This window comes from Oncorhynchus kisutch, linkage group LG9 (genome assembly GCF_002021735.2).
Source record: "Oncorhynchus kisutch isolate 150728-3 linkage group LG9, Okis_V2, whole genome shotgun sequence".
In the NCBI taxonomy this organism is placed as follows: Eukaryota; Metazoa; Chordata; class Actinopteri; order Salmoniformes; family Salmonidae; genus Oncorhynchus; species Oncorhynchus kisutch.
In genome coordinates, this window is record NC_034182.2 from 24,434,068 (window position 1) to 24,450,933 (window position 16,866).

The 16,866-nt window shown below is 41.2% G+C and overlaps 10 non-coding genes across 10 annotated transcripts; 4 read left to right on the top strand and 6 right to left on the bottom strand.

Annotated features, from left to right (window-relative positions):
- Positions 1-1,312: 1,312 nt before the first annotated feature.
- Positions 1,313-1,385, top strand: trnak-cuu (transfer RNA lysine (anticodon CUU)). Its single transcript has one exon. It is a non-coding gene; the product is annotated as a tRNA-Lys (tRNA).
- Positions 1,386-1,750: 365 nt separating this feature from the next.
- On the bottom strand, positions 1,751-1,823 carry trnak-cuu (transfer RNA lysine (anticodon CUU)). The gene has a single exon. It is a non-coding gene; the product is annotated as a tRNA-Lys (tRNA).
- A 1,925-nt stretch (positions 1,824-3,748) lies between these two features.
- Positions 3,749-3,821, bottom strand: trnak-cuu (transfer RNA lysine (anticodon CUU)). The gene has a single exon. It is a non-coding gene; the product is annotated as a tRNA-Lys (tRNA).
- Positions 3,822-4,669: 848 nt separating this feature from the next.
- On the bottom strand, positions 4,670-4,742 carry trnak-cuu (transfer RNA lysine (anticodon CUU)). Its single transcript has one exon. It is a non-coding gene; the product is annotated as a tRNA-Lys (tRNA).
- A 109-nt stretch (positions 4,743-4,851) lies between these two features.
- Positions 4,852-4,925, top strand: trnan-guu (transfer RNA asparagine (anticodon GUU)). The gene has a single exon. It is a non-coding gene; the product is annotated as a tRNA-Asn (tRNA).
- Positions 4,926-5,580: 655 nt separating this feature from the next.
- Positions 5,581-5,654, bottom strand: trnan-guu (transfer RNA asparagine (anticodon GUU)). The gene has a single exon. It is a non-coding gene; the product is annotated as a tRNA-Asn (tRNA).
- Positions 5,655-5,862: 208 nt separating this feature from the next.
- Positions 5,863-5,934, top strand: trnad-guc (transfer RNA aspartic acid (anticodon GUC)). Its single transcript has one exon. It is a non-coding gene; the product is annotated as a tRNA-Asp (tRNA).
- Positions 5,935-10,408: 4,474 nt separating this feature from the next.
- trnad-guc (transfer RNA aspartic acid (anticodon GUC)) lies at positions 10,409-10,480 on the top strand. The gene has a single exon. It is a non-coding gene; the product is annotated as a tRNA-Asp (tRNA).
- A 783-nt stretch (positions 10,481-11,263) lies between these two features.
- On the bottom strand, positions 11,264-11,335 carry trnad-guc (transfer RNA aspartic acid (anticodon GUC)). Its single transcript has one exon. It is a non-coding gene; the product is annotated as a tRNA-Asp (tRNA).
- A 3,630-nt stretch (positions 11,336-14,965) lies between these two features.
- Positions 14,966-15,038, bottom strand: trnav-aac (transfer RNA valine (anticodon AAC)). The gene has a single exon. It is a non-coding gene; the product is annotated as a tRNA-Val (tRNA).
- Between the last annotated feature and the right edge of the window lie 1,828 nt (positions 15,039-16,866).

A 16,866-nucleotide genomic window follows, 5' to 3' on the forward strand; every position in this document is an offset into this window, starting at 1 on the left:
TCACAATAAAATAAAATGTTATTTGTAGGGTTGCACATTTTGGGGAATACTCAGAGGTGTGAATTAACAATAAAATATGGACATTTTCAGAAATATATGCAAATTAATATTAATACCATTTAAATGTAGATGTTTTTTGCATCGGATATATTTACCATATCATATGGAGACAGAAACATAAACCTTTTACCTTATCATAAGTAGACATAATTGAAAATGATTAAATCCTTCCAATATATATATTTTTATTTAGTTACGAATAGTAACTATTTAGTTACGAATTGAACTTTAATTAAATGAGTTGACTCTTCACATGGGATGATTTCACTGAACAACAAAAGAAAAGGAATATTGAAAAAATAGAAAATAAATCATCCAGGAGGATCCTCTTGATGGGGCTGTCCATATCGGCAGACTGTGATATGGCCATTTCTTGGAGAGACTCCTCCTCCTCTCTCCCCTTCAGGAGACTGTCAAACATGATGACAACAACACCCATACAGGTGTTACTGGGTAGCTTCAATGTGGTGCTCTTATTCTTCTCACTTTGCTTGGTTAGGTAGATTGCTGCTATAACTTGATGACCCATACCTACTGTAACCATTTCCTTGGCTTTCTTGTAGTGTATCCATTGTTTTCATTGTTTTAAACCTGGTATCGGTATTGAAGTCAAAATTATGGTATGACAACACTACTACTGGTAGTGGCTTGCCCATTGGCTTTTCTACTCCTGGTTGGCTACAATACAGCTGCCTGATGAACGTTAGCCAGCTAGCTCATTAGCTTGACAACAGAGAACAAGCCACCAAAAGCAAAGACAACAAAGATTTTTATAACTATCCTTATCTGTGGAGAGGAGCTGTAGCTAGCTATGATTGTTAGCTAGCTAGTAAGCTTCTGCAACAAATGGAACTCCCCAGACAAACACTAGCCAGCTAGCTAATGTTAGTTAACTAACTAGCAACTAGGGGTGTGCCGAGTACTCTGACAAAACAAGTATTGTAATAGAAGTATAACAAGTTTTTATTTGTATTATCCGTGATCCGAAAAATGTATTTGTAGATGCCAGCATGCAACATCTCTTTCACTCAAACAGTGAAGTGCTGCGTTCTCTAAACAACTATTGCCTAGTTCTTCTGTCTGTAGAGAAACAAGCGGGGTATTGGTTGAGCCTGCTGCAGCGATTGTATTAGAACAAGCTGCTCTCCCTCTGCTCTCATTTCCCCAGATAGACGCTCACTCACTCACTAACTCGTCTCAGGGCACAAGCACATTACATTCTTACTGAGCTCCCTACTTTATTTTCTCAGTTGCCCGGCTAGCTCAGTCGGTAGAGCATGAGACTCTTAATCTCAGGGTCGTGGGTTCGAGCCCCACGTTGGGCGCACATTGTTTTTGCACCTCTAAAACTCACTGTGCTCATAGACGTAAAGACAAGATTGTACTACTCATCTATATTCACAATTTTTTTTAAATACATTTTAATATTTTATTTTTTATAGTTGGTTAAATTTGACTCTATTATTTTAGTCGTTTTTGAAGTTGGAGAAATACTACAAATATAACATATATACTACAAAAATATTTGTGTTAGTATTTTTAATCATGTTATAATATGTACTTTAAGAAATTCTCCTTATTAAAGATTGATTATATACTGAAAAATATAATAGGGATTAAATTCCATTGCTTAAGGATTTCCAATTACTACCAGGGAGGCTGTGAAATCACTTCCCTATTCAAAATGAAGCGCCCAACGTGGGGCTCGAACCCACGACCCTGAGATTAAGAGTCTCATGCTCTACCGACTGAGCTAGCCGGGCTGTGTGTACAGGACCAGCCCCTCCCTTTGTATACCTTCTACCTACTACCCTTCCCCAAACCCTTCCTGATTGTAGTACTCACAAGTGTTCAGTATTTTATTTATTTAACTTTAAACAAAACATTAAATTCATTTTCTTATTTTAGTTGGATTAATTGTACTCCGTTATTTTAGATTTTTTGAAGTTAGAGGCTACTAACTACTATAATAATGTTATAGTATTTGTAACTGAGCCCCACAGTGGACACCTCATAATACCCGTAAAACCTAGCGGTCAAACACGGAAATGGCTCCAATGGTTTTTCAACCATTCACTTGATCCATTGTGGATTTTAGAAACACTGCAAATAAGGGCTGTGTTTTGCGTAGGCTTACCCTATCGTGTCGTTTTGATAACCATGTAAATCTCTCTCGGACAAGGTGACTTATCAATATAATCGGTTTTATTTACTCTCAGATTTGAAAATGCAAGTGTTGCACACCAACAGATGGAGAAAACCTACACCTGTCAGGCAATTCATTTCAACAATAATCTTCATTTTAATTTGACTTTACAAACAAGAGGGCTTAATTGGAGTCTATTTCTTCAGAGCCTAGACCTATATAAAATAATTTAGCCTACCTCAGCCAGTTATGAGCCGTATTTTTTAAAATTAGGCCTTACAATTGCAACTGGTGAAGAATGTAGCATCCTACATGCTGTCTGTGTCAGCAGTCCAATCCCTGTACCTTTTGCAGAATATCAATATCTGTCCCTGATGTTTTTCCTGGAGAGAAGTGGCTTCTTTGCTGCCCTTCTTGACACCAGGCCAGCCTCCAAAAGTCTTTGCCTCACTGTGCGTGCAGATGCACTCACACCTGCCTGCTGCAATTCCTGAGCAAGCTCTGTACTGGTGGTGCCACGATTCTGCAGCTGAATCAACTTTAGGAGACTGTCCTGGCGCTTGCTGGACTTTCTTGGGCACCCTGAAGCCTTCTTCACAACAACTGAACCGCTCTCCTTGAAGTTCTTGATGATCTGATAAATAGTTGATTTAGGTGCAATCTTACTGGCAGCAATATCCTTGCCCGTGAAGCCCTTTTTGTGCAAAGCAATGATGACGGCGCGTGTTTCCTTGCAGGTAACCATGATTGACAGAGGAAGAACAATGATTCCAAGCACCACCCTCCTTTTGAAGCTTCCAGTCTGTTATTCCAACTCAATCAGCATGACAGTGATCTCCAGCCTTGTCCTCGTCAACACTCACACCTGTGTTAACGAGAGAATCACTGACATGATGTCAGCTGGTCCTTTTGTGGCAGGGCTGAAATGCAGTGGAAATGTTTTTGGGTGGATTCAGTTCATTTGCATGGCAAAGAGGGACTTTGCAATTAATTGCAATTCATCTGATCACTCTTCATAACATTCTGGAGTATATGCAAATTGCCATCATACAAACTGAGGCAGCAGACTATGTGAAAATAAATATTTGTGTCATTCTCAAAACTTTTGGCCATGACTGTACACCGACACTCCAACACACACTTACGTATGAAAAAGTTTGGGCACCCCTGACAATTTCCATGATTTCCATTTATAAATAATTGTGTGTTTGGATCAGCAATTTCATTTTAATCTATCAAATAACTGATGGACACAGTAATATTTCAGTAGTGAAATGAGGTTTATTGGATTAACAGAAAATGTGCAATATGCATCAAAACAAAAGTAGACAGGTGCATACATTTGGGCACCCCAATAGAAAAATCACATCAATATTTAGTAGAACCTACTTATGCTAAAATAACAGCCTCTAGACGCTTCCCATCACCTCTAATGAGTGTCTGGATTCTGGATGAAGGTATTTTGGACCATTTCTCCTTACAAAACATTTCCAGTTTGACAAATACAACTTTATATAAAAACACCTAATATTCAAAAGTCAGCGCCCAACGTGGGGCTCGAACCCACGACCCTGAGATTAAGAGTCTCATGCTCTACCGACTGAGCTAGCCGGGCTGTATGTATATAATATAGCCCCTCCCTTTGTAAACCCGTAACCTCCCCCACCAGAGATTAAAGAAAGGAGGAGATAGGAATAACCTTGGCAATGAATGGAGGAACTTGTAACCCGTCAGACTGTTGACCAATCAGATTCACGTTGTAATGCTGCGTCACGCAATCCCTTCTCAAAGGTATGAGTCGATAAACCTGCCTATTTTCCTCGAAAGTACGTAATGTTACGATATCAAAGCTATAAGATATTACAAAGAACACGTTCATTATCTCACATCTAGGAAAATATTTGTAATGTTGTACTTCTTGTTGACGAAATTCATGCTAATTTTGTGTTTTTGTGCTAGCGCCCAATTTACTCCCATTCACTCCTTGAAGGAGAATGCTCCTCGTCCCAAAATCACCCAGAATGCACGGCACGGTCCATTGACGACGTATGTGTACACCCAGAATGCACGGCACGGCCCACTGACGACGTGTGGGCAGCATACACAATGGGCCTTAATTCGATTTCAATGGAGTTTCCCATCTCCTCAAAAGTATCTCTGCCCCTACTACCCATCACCAAACCATTCCTGATTGTTGCACTAATCTCAGTGTTCAGTATTTGATTTGATTGATTTAATTTGGAATAAAACATCAAATTAAAATAGTTTTGTTGGTTTCGTGTAAATTATTTTGGACGTTTTGAAGCTAGAGAAACTCTACTAATAAAATATAATTATATATAAATATAATAGTATATGTAATAGTATTACCAAATTAATAAATAGTATATTTTCAGTTTATTAAAGTGTGAACATTTTAAAGTTTACTGGAGGTTGTAAAATCACTTCCTATTCAAAAGTTAGCGCCCAACGTGGGGCTCGAACCCACGACCCTGAGATTAAGAGTCTCATGCTCTACCGACTGAGCTAGCCGGGCTGTTCGCACCTTTTCCAGCCCCTCCATTTTAAACCCGAAACCCTATGCGTGACATGCATGTGCTACTACAGAAACAAAATGCTTTAACTCTGACACGGTAAGCAACCTTGTCTCTGTGGCGCAATCGGCTAGCGCGTTAGACTGTTAATCTAAAGGTTGGTGGTTCGAGCCCACCCAGGGACGGTCATTTTGATTTTAGCAGTGGATTCATATAACAGTTGTTTTGATGTCAGGAGCTGATCCTCAGAAATTGTAACTCAAATCAGAATGAACCTCTCCTGAGATTGTCGGAATGTTCTCACACTGTTGTTAGATTCTTTGTAAATATATTGCAAAAAATATCACAATATTCAACAGTAAATTAGGCAAGTTTAGTTTTCCTTGATGCAGCCAGTAGCTGTAGCCTAGTTAGCCCCCCCCAATTTTCATTTTTCTTAAAAGTAAACAAAATGTGGTTGTACTGAGTATCAGAGGGCTGTAGCCTGTTGCACATGGAGAAACTGCTAGCAATCCTCCCCTCCCCAGGAAATACAACTTTTCTCCGGCTTTCTTGAATGTTGTCTTTTGTTTGTCGCTGTGTTGTGCTCTCTTGCCTGTCTCTCACAGTGTAAATCTGTGCAGTGCAGCGTGAATTTCAAATATTGTTTTGGAAGGGGGACAAAACATGGTATTATGATTTACTAATTCACTAACTAGGTACCACTTAAATAGTACTGTACACATTTTTTTTTAAATCGGAGGATAATTTCTTCACTTCAAAACAACTTATGAATCTAAAATGGTGCTAAAATGATATGAGTCACAAATGCTGTACCATTTGCTAAAAATCAAAACAATCCGTCCCTGGGTGGGCTCGAACCACCAACCTTTAGATTAACAGTCTAACGCGCTAGCCGATTGCGCCACAGAGACTCGGTGTTGTATCGAAAGGGAGAATGGTTTATATTCTGTAAAAAACAATGAGGAAACAGCAAACATTTTTTTTACACGGTCTGCTTGAGATACAAATTCGAGGTGGACTTAAGTTTTTTTTCCTTCTCAGACAAAAGCTTTGGCCACAAAGCATACTCATAGCCAAAATATATATTTCTTTAAAGGTAAAACTTGACAAAAGAACCAGTCCTCGTTAGTATAGTGGTCAGTATCCCCGCCTGTCACGCGGGAGACCGGGGTTCAATTCCCCGACGGGGAGAGCAAGCTTTTTTTTCCCCCTTATACTTCTGGCTAGCTTGTTCTGGTGAGATTAGAAAAGCCAACTGACATTTACTCCTGAGGTGCTGACCTGTTGCACCCTCTACAACCACTGTGATTATTATTATTTGACCCTGCTGGTCATCTATGAACATTTGAACATCTTGGCCATGTTCTGTTATAATCTCCACCCGGCACAGGCAGAAGAAGACTGGCCACCTTTCAGAGCCTGGTTCTTCTCTAGGTTTCTTCCTAGGTCCCATCCTTTCTATGGAGTTTTTCCTAGCCACCGTGCTTTTACACCTGCATTGCTTGCTGTTTGGGGGTTTTAGGCTGGGTTTCTGTATAGCACTTTGTGACATCAGCTGATGTCAGAAGGGCTTTATAAATACATTTGATTGATTGATACCCTCCAAGCTCATCATTAAGCTTGAGGCCCTGGGTCTCAACCCCACCTAGTGCTATTGGGTCCAGGACTTACTGACGGGCTGCCCCCAGGTGGGGAAGGTAGGAAACAACATCTCCACTTCGCTGATCCCCAACACTGGGTCCCCACAAGGGTGCGTACTCAGCCCCCTCCTGTGTACTCCCTGTTCACCCATGACTGCGTGGCCATGCATGCCTCCAACACGATCATTAAGTTTGCAGACAACACAACAGTAGCAGGCTTGATTCCCAACAACGACGAGACAGCCTATGGGGAGGTGAGGGCACTCAGAGTGTGGTGTCAGGAAAACAACCTCTCACTCAACGTCAACAACACAAAGGAGATGATCGTGGACTTCAGGAAACAGCAGAGGTAGCACCCCCCTATCCACATCGACGGGACAGCAGTGGAGTAGGTGGAAAGTTAAGTTCCTCGGCGTACACGTCAAACAAACTGAAATGGTCCACCCATACAGACAGTGTGGTGAGAAAGGTGCAACAACGCCTCTTCAACTTCAGGAGGCTGAAAGCAATTTGGCTTGTCACTTAAAACCCTCACAATTTTTTTACAGATGCAGAATTAATTGTGACCAATAACATTTGATTTGGGTCCCTGATAGAGGTCGACCGAATATGATTTTTCAATGCCTATACAGATTATTGGAGGACCAAAAAAAGCCGATGCATCGGATGATTTTTATATATATATATATATATATATATATTTGTAATAATGACAATTACAACAATACTGAATGAACTTTATTTTCATTTAATATATCAATAAAAACCAATTTAGTCTCAAATAAATAATGAAACATGTTCAATTTGGTTTAAATAATGCAAAAGCAAAGTGTTGGAGAAGAAAGTAAAAGTGCAATATTTGCCATGTAAAAAAGCTAACGTTTAAGTTCCTTGCTCAGAAAATGAGAGTCTTCAATATTCCCAGGTAAGAAGTTTTAGGTTGTAGTTATTATAGGAATTATAGCACTATTTCTCTCTATACCATTTGTATTTCATATACCTTTGACTATTGGATGTTCTTATAGGCACTATAGTATTGCCAGCCTAATCTTGGGAGTTGATAGGCTTGAAGTCATAAACAGCGCAATGCTTGAAGCATTGTGAGCTTGTGGTGAGCGTAGAGGGCACTATGGTATTGAAGGCCGAGCTGTAGTCGATGAATAGCATCCTCACGTGCATTCCTCTTGTCCAGGTGGTTGAGGGCACTGTGCATTGCAATGGAAATTGCGTCGTCCTTGGATGTGTCGGGCGATAGGCAAATTGGAGAGGGTTGAGTTTGTCAGGAGGTAGGAGGTGATGTAGTCTTTGACTTACAAGAATTTTGACCTCGATACCGATACCAGGTTTAGAATCACAATAGTCAATACCATCATGATACTAAATACCACTCTTATTATTCAATAAGAGTTAGAGTTATTGAGCTTGTTTAAGCTGATTTCATGCGGCTACAGATGACTAACAATCTCTTCCATTTAGGACTTGTTTTTATTTTACTAATTAAAAACATTTGCATTGAATCATTTATTTTCTAAACGTGTGCACTGTCTCTTTAAGAAATGACTGACTTCATTCGCCAGGCAGAATGTGGCTGCGGAATCTGACTTTGTGGCTATGGAATCAAGTTGAAAAAGGACGGGAGGCAAAGGAAGACGAAGTGAATTCGTTTTTGGTGGCGAGCAAGACAAAGGGAATGAATCAAGTTTTAGGTGACCATCAGCTTTGAAATCAGCATATTTTGTGTTATGGTATCACAAACAAAGTACTAGGACAGTGAATTCTGCTGTAAGCTAGCATTGAATGTTAGCCTCCAATTAAAGCTGGAAGCAGGGTTGCCTACCCCTGTTATAGCATGTTGCGCACTGGAACAACTGGGAGAGAGACGCTAGTGATGTATAGCCGACGTAAGAAGCTAAATATCATACTGAACAAAAATATAAATGCAACATGCAAAGTGTTGGTCCCATGTTTCATGAGCTGTAATAAAAGATCCCAGAAATGTTCCATATGCACAAAAAGCTTATTTCTCTCTAATTTTATGCACAAATGTGTTTAAATCCCTGTTAGTGAGCATTTCTCCTTTGCCAAGACAATCCATCCACCTGACAAGTATGGCATATCAAGGAGCTGATAAGACAGCATGATTGTTACACAGGTACACCTTGTGCTGTGGACAATAAAAGGCCACTCTAAAATGTGCAGTTTTGTCACACAACACAATGCCAAAGATGTCTGAAGTTTTGAGGGAGTGTGCGATTGGCATGCTGACTGCAGGAATGTCCAACAGAGCTTTTGCCAGAGAATTTCACGTTCATTTCTCTACCATGAGCTGCATCCAACATTGTTTTAGAGAATACAACCAACTGGCCTCACAACCGCAGACCACGTGTATCCATGCCGGCCCAGGACCTCCACATCCGGCTTCTTCACCTGGGCGATTGTCTGAGACCAACCACCCGGAAAGCTGATGAAACTGATGATTATTTCTGTCTGTAATAAAGCCCTTTTGTGGGGAAAAACTCATTCTGATTGTGTGAACCTGGCTCCCTATTTCCTTCCAGGCTCACCCATGGCTGCACCCCTGCCCAGTCATGTGAAATCCATAGATTAGGGCCTAATGAATTGTTTTTTTAGTTGACTGATTTCCTGATATGTTGACTGATTTCCTGATATATATCCTGAACTGTAATTAAGTAAAAAATATATATATTGCAATGAGGAACGTGTTATTGTTATCAAGTGAGTGAACAATTATTGTCTATAGGTTGTAAAACTGCAATGATGTAGGCTAATTTGAATAACCTCTCAAATGTCATGTTTTGTTTCAAGCTGAAGTAACTGCATTGGCCTACAACCTAGGCCTGATTATAAAATCATTTGGATCAGTTTGGGTCTATTCTCAACAGTTTAGAAGGTTTGAAAGACAACTCATATAATGTATTTTGTCAGGATGTCGCCCAGGGTTAAGATTGGCCTGTAGGAAATGTTTGCCTTGACCCGTTCTTAATTCTTGAGCCTATTTTACATTCATCAAGCGTGCATATCTCGTGCAATATGCTATGTGTAGGCTAAAGAAATACATTGAAATAAGTGACCAACAAGCTTTTGTAGTCTGGCTTTTCCTGGGACTCCACAAGATTTAAGAGGGAAAGCCGTGGCAATGGAGAGGCCAGGTGCGTAATTGCGCCACAGAACAATGACGGACAGGATCGAGATGTAGCCTATAGCTTAAATTAGAAGCGTATTCATATTAGCCCATAATTCACAAGCTCATTGTTAGCACAGTGATATAAAAGTACATTTATCAGATAACGAAATCATAGGTAGCCTGAACACTTTGTGCGCTCGCGCTGAGTGCGCTTCCTCCCAGTCCCATGATACCAGCTCTAAAAGCCATAAAGCTACCCTATTGTTTCAGTTTTTTAGGGACAAGAACTGTATCCTACCTAGGCTACAACAACACAATGTAATGAAGAATGTTATTAATGTTTTCAGTTGAGTAGCCTACAAAACTCGAATCTAGGCTGTAAACCTCCCTCTTCAAATAGCCTATCTAAAAAGCCTGGCGTATTAAATATATATTAATTTAGAAATAACTGCATCCTGCCAGCCTGATTGGGCAACCATTTAGTATTTTTTTCTCTCTGCAGTTTAGCCTACAAGGTCCAGACACGTTAGCTGGCCAGTAATATGTTGTAATTTCTCAGGATGTACAGGCAAGCATGGATTTCTGGTGGCGCGCATATGAATTATGATAATGCAAGAGCATGGAGAAAGTTGTATCTATTCATTATTCCCATCAGACTCACTCCTTGAATGCCCTACTCCTTGAAGTTTTCAGTTGTCTAAATAAGCACTATTTTGCTCAACATATATATATATAAATATTTACCTTTTTAGTGTGTGTATGTACTCTACTCTATTTATACTTTTCAACAGTAAAAGTTTTAAAAAGGAGGACGTCATGCCCATCACTTTTAGCTCTATGGAAAGGAATCAAATTAGGTAACTTCTTATGAATTAATAGGTCCTCGTTAGTATAGTGGTCAGTATCCCCGCCTGTCACGCGGGAGACCGGGGTTCAATTCCCCGACGGGGAGGAAGCATTTTTTGAATTCTGTTCGAGAGATAACCTCCATTTTATTTTTATTTATTTCACCTTTATTTAAGCAGGTAGGCTAGTTGAAAACAAGTTCTCATTTACAACTGCGACCTGGCCAAGATAAAGCATAGCAGTGTGAACAGACAGCAACACAGAGTTACACATGAAGTGAACAAGTAATTCATATCTTGACTTCAACCCCGTTCTATTTTGAGATTCTATAATAATGACATTCTTAATATGGCTGCATAAAGCAAAGGTCTGTGGTTTTAATTAGGGGTGTGAATGTTTAAACGTTCAAATGAAATTGGGATCCCAAACCGAAAAACAGTCTGGGTTAATGATTACACCCCAGCTCTCTCTTCTCTAATGATTTGCGTGTGTGTTCAGTCTTCGGTTTGTGTCGTGTAGAATATCCTAGTCTATTCATTGATGATAGGCCCTGCTTTACTGAAGTTGCAAGACATTGAAAGCCAATAAATTCCCGAGACAATTCCTGTCGTGAAGTTTGTTCTATAGAAAGTATTTGACTCTGATTGTGTGTCACAGAAAGTATTTGACTTTAGCCACAAAATTAAGGAAATTATTAGGGGGGAGATTTTCAACACAACACGTCACACTGGTCTGAGATCACACTGTTGGAGAGATACCGCCCACTGCCGTCGTAATTGTAGTACTGGCCTGAAGAGACCGAGAGACCGTAAAGTCAAGATCTGAATGGCCTCTTAGTGTGAAGCGTATCTCACAGACAGACATATTAAAAACACAATAAAAAGTATTCCTCCCCGTCGGGGAATTGAACCCCGGTCTCCCGCGTGACAGGCGGGGATACTGACCACTATACTAACGAGGACTGAAAACTCTGATTAAATCGAATGTTTATGTATTTAGCACACAGTATTTGGACCTGACACATAACGCCATGAACATTTTATGCTTTGCCATTGGTATTCCATAGTACTGAGCGATTAATGCTTTTTGTGGTCGGTTCGGTTTCGGTTAGATGATGAAAAAATAGTCACGGTTTTTGATATTCAATTCACTATGCATTATATGGGTTGAATGCTGTAACAACACAGAATAAAACAACTAATAAAAGTCCTTTAATTGTATTGACTGGTTATCATTTATAAACCATCAGTTATTATGACACACAGCTGTACATTTCAATGAAACATGGTGAAGCCCCAAAATTGCCCTCGCTAGAAGCATGTGTTTCAGACATAAGGAAGTGGATGGCTGAAAACGTTCTACTTTTAAACTCGGACAAAACAGAGATGCTTGTTCTAGGTCCCAAGAAACAAAGAGATCTTCTGTTGAATCTGACAATTAATCTTAATGGTTGTACAGTCGTCTCAAATAAAACTGTGAAGGACCTCAGCGTTACTCTGGACCCTGATCTCTCTTTTGAAGAACATATCAAGACCATTTCAATCTACGTAACATTGCAAAAATCAGAAACTTTCTGTCCAAAAATGATGCAGAAAAATTTATCCATGCTTTTGTCACTTCTAGGTTAGACTACTGCAATGCTCTACTTTCCGGCTACCCGGATAAAGCACTAAATAAACTTCAGTTAGTGCTAAATATGGCTGCTAGAATCCTGACTAGAACCAACGGTCACAAGACGGTCACAAGACGCAGGCCTCCTAATTGTCCCTAGAATTTCTAAGCAAACAGCTGGAGGCAGGGCTTTCTCCTATTGAGCTCCATTTTTATGGAATGGTCTGCCTACCCATGTAAGAGACGCAAACTCGGTCTCAACCTTAAGTCTTTACTGAAGACTCATCTCTTCAGTGGGTCATATGATTGAGTGTAGTCTGGCCCAGGAGTGGGAAGGTGAACGGAAAGGCTCTGGAGCAACGAACCGCCCTTGCTGTCTCTGCCTGGCCGGTTCCCCTCTTTCCACTGGGATTCTCTGCCTCTAACCCTATTACAGGGGCTGAGTCACTGGCTTACTGGGGCTCTTTCATACCATCCCTAGGAGGGGTGCGTCACTTGAGTGGGTTGAGTCACTGATGTGATCTTCCTGGCTGGGTTGGCGCTCCCCCCTTGGGTTGTGCCGTGGCAGAGATCTTTGTGGGCTATACTCGGCCTTGTCTCAGGATGGTAAGTTGGTGGTTGAAGATATCCCTCTAGTGGTGTGGGGACTGTGCTTTGGCAAAGTGGGTGGGGTTATATCCTTCCTGTTTGGCCCTGTCCGGGGGTGTCCTCGGATGGGGCCACAGTGTCTCCTGACCCCTCCTGTCTCAGCCTCCAGTATTTATGCTGCAGTAGTTTATGTGTCGGGGGGCTAGGGTCCGTTTGTTATATCTGGAGTACTTCTCCTGTCTTATTCAGTGTCCTGTGTGAATTTAAGTGTGCTCTCTCTAATTCTCTCTTTCTTTCTCTCTCTCAGAGGACCTGAGCCCTAGGACCATGCCTCAGGACTACCTGACATGATGACTCCTTGCTGTCCCCAGTCCACCTGGCCGTGCTGCTGCTCCAGTTTCAACTGTTTTGCCTTATTATTATTGGACCATGCTGGTCATTTATGAACACTTGGCCATGTTCTGTTATAATCTCCACCCGGCACAGCCAGAAGAGGACTGGCCACCCCACATAGCCTGGTTCCTCTCTAGGTTTCTTCCTAGGTTTTGGCCTTTCTAGGGAGTTTTTCCTAGCCACCGTGCTTCTACACCTGCATTGCTTGCTGTTTGGGGTTTTAGGCTGGGTTTCTGTACAGCACTTTGAGATATCAGCTGATGTACGAAGGGCTATATAAATACATTTGATTTGATATTCACATTACTTTAATAAAATCTTTGTTTTATTTGATGACTTTATTATTTCATTTCAAGTCATCTCATCTCTATAGAGCTGCTGCCTACGTTGTCTGCCAAAATCACTATTTTTGTAGATCTTCAATGTAAACAATTCATACTTTATTGGCCCTCGCTACATATTCGTCGCCAGACCCACTGGCTCCAGGTCATCTACAAGTCCATGCTAGGTAAAGCTCCGCCTTATCTCAGCTCACTGGTCACGATGGCAACACCCATCCGTAGCACGCGCTCCAGCAGGTGTATCTCACTGATCATCCCTAAAGCCAACACCTCATTTGGCCGCCTTTCGTTCCAGTACTCTGCTGCCTGTGACTGGAACGAATTGCAAAAAACGCTGAAGTTGGAGACTTTTATCTCCCTCACCAACTTCAAACATCAGCTATCTGACCAGCTAACCGATCGCTGCAGCTGTACATAGTCTATTGGTAAATAGCCCACCCTTTTTCACCTACCTCATCCCCATACTGTTTTTATTTATTTACTTTTCTGCTCTTTTGCACACCAATATCTCTACCTGTACATGACCATCGGATCATTCATCACTCCAGTATTAATCTGCAAAATTGTAATTATTTGCCTACCTCATGCCTTTTGCACACATTGTATATAGACTCCCCCTTTGTTTTCTACTGTGTTATTGACTTGTTAATTGTTTACTCCATGTGTAACTCTTTGTTGTCTGCTCACACTGCTATGCTTTATCTTGGCCAGGTCGCAGTTGCAAATGAGAACTTGTTCTCAACTAGCCTACCTGGTTAAATAAAGGTGAATTTTTTTTTTTATAATAATATTTTTACAATCACTTAAATCATGTATTTTCAGGCTCGCAAAGTAACTGCTTTCGAAATCTCTCTTGGTCGATGTTTGTCTGCCCTGGAGACTGTACAAGAGTAAGCGGGCACGCAACGGATTATGGTCATTTTAGTTAATTACCACGTTTTCTGCGCAAAACCATGTTGTATATTGGCCTGTTGGAAACTACAACTCCCTGATTTATCTCTACAGAAACTGCAAATCGATCAAACAGAAAAAAATGAACGAAATGCAATTCAAATAACTGAACCGAAGTAAATATATATATATATTTTTTAAATATTTTGTATAATAAAACATTTCAAAAACAGCATTTCAGTAAAACGCTATGCGCTAGTATTCCATAAACTCAGTTGCTAGTTTTTGAATTGTTGCTTGAATTCAAACTCTATACTATATAAACACATAACATCACAAGAATCAACGTCTTAGCCAACTAATTGAAGAAGAATGTGTAAACACAAAGCAAAAGTATTTTTTCTGCATTCAGTCCCCATTCATTACTGGATGCTGGCTGTTAAGGTACTGACTGTTCCATAGCAGCTTGTCGAAGGCAGTGAACCCTCTGTCTACTATATCTCTGAATCGCTGGAAAGCAGCCTCACTGTCCACTATAGCCTTTCTCTTTTGCACATCACACACACAGAGGCCAGTCACAAAGCCACACAGTACGCATTGAAACAGAGGAGAGAGAGCAGTTGATCATTCCTATGATCTAAAACTAATATGGTGTGAGAGCAATCTTGAAATTACAAAAACGAACAAACTTCATCTCCGACTCCATTACAACCTGAAGGGGATAAAATAACATTTGAAATAAATGTATTATTGCCCGCCAAAAAATCTGTTTCCGCCCGGTCTCGAACCGGGGACCTTTCGCGTGTTAGGCGAACGTGATAACCACTACACTACGGAAACTAGATGATATCTGTTGCTGTCTATATAGATTTATTCTTGTAACTAATCCTACAGAAGCACCCCAAATCTGAAATTCTGTTTCTTACCTGGCAGATGGACTACATGTCTTGCATATACTGAGTTAGATGGAATCCCTGCGCTACTATATGTTATAGTTGTATTATATTATTATCAGTGGTACCTGGCAGACGGGAAACATGTCCTGGAGGTACTGTGTGTCCTGGATCAGGTGATTGTCCTGCAGGTCTACAGAGACTAACTTCAGATTCAGGTTCTTCCAGGCGGCGGTGTCGTGGATCAGGTAGGCATTGACGTACTGCCGCTGCTCGTCATATAGAGGGCACAACAGACTCACTCTTTGGGTGACATTTTGTGTAGTGGATGAAAAACGAGTTTTAATGACTCCAACCTAAGTGTATGTGAACTTCCGACTTCAACTGCACATCTCGTTCTATCAACATGAACAGTATTCTCTTGAAATCGGAGTCCTCGAGATTTCCAGCCATAGCCTACCTAGGCTATATGCCTATGATCGAAATCAACACAGGTAGGCTGAAATTGTTTTAAAATATGTAGCATATTTGATGAATAAACCTTAGCTTACAGCCCACTACATGTAAACTAGTCTACTTAGCATAGGGAAGATCATAACAATTCCTCTAATTCCTTTTCTACAAAGACCCACACAATTTTCCCGCTCATTTTACCAGCATTGCTCTGCATAGACGCGAATAGACTTGCTTTCTAGTTTGACACGCTATCACACCCTGATCTGTCTCACCTGTCTTTCACCCTGATCTGTCTCAACCTGTCTGATTGTCTCCATCCCCCTCCAGGCGTCGCCCATCTTCCCCATTATCCCCTGTTTATTTATACCTGTGTTCTCTGTTTGTCTGTTGCCAGTTTGTCTTGTTTGTTCAAGTCAACCAGCGTTTTGTGTCTCAGCTCCTGCTTTTTCCAGTCTCTTTTTTCTCACCCTCCTGGTTTTGACCCTTGCCTGTCCTGACTCCGAGCCCGCCTGTCTCTCCACACTGCCGACCTGTACCTTTGCCCTCTGAACAGGGAGTACAGGAGAGGGCTCAGAACACACCCTTGTGGGGCCCGTGTTGAGGATCAGCGGGGTGGAGATGTTGTTACCTACCCTCACCACCTGGGGGCGGCCCGTCAGGAAGTCCAGTACCCAGTTGCACAGGGTGGGGTCGAGTCCCAGGGTCTCGAGCTTGATGACGAGTTTGGAGGGACCTATGGTGTTAAATGCTGAGCTGTAGTCGATGAACAGCATTCTCACATAGGTATTCCTCTTGTCCAGATGGGTTAGGGCAGTGTGCAGTGTGGTTGCGGTTGCGTTGTCTGTGGACCTATTGGGCCGGTAAGCAAATTGGAGTGGATCTAGGGTGTCGGGTAGGGTGGAGGTGATATGGTCCTTGACTAGTCTCTCAAAGCACTTCATGATGACGGAAGTGAGTGCTACGGGGCGGTAGTCGTTTAGCTCAGTTACCTTAGCTTTCTTGGGAACAGGAACAATGGTGGCCCTCTTGAAGCATGTGGGAACAGCAGACTGGGATAAGGATTGATTGAATATGTCCATAAACACATCAGCCAGCTGGTCTGCGCAAGTTCCCCTAACCCGAACGACGTTGGGCCAATTGTGCGCTGCCCTCCACTAATCAGTTGTTGTTTAAGGGGACAATTACTTTTTCACACAGGGGTATTGGGTGTTGCATAACTTTGTTTTATAAAGTAAATGAAATAATTATCAAAATGTTGTGATTTGTTCACTCAGATTCCTTTTATCTAATATTAGGTTTTGGTTGAATATATACAAACA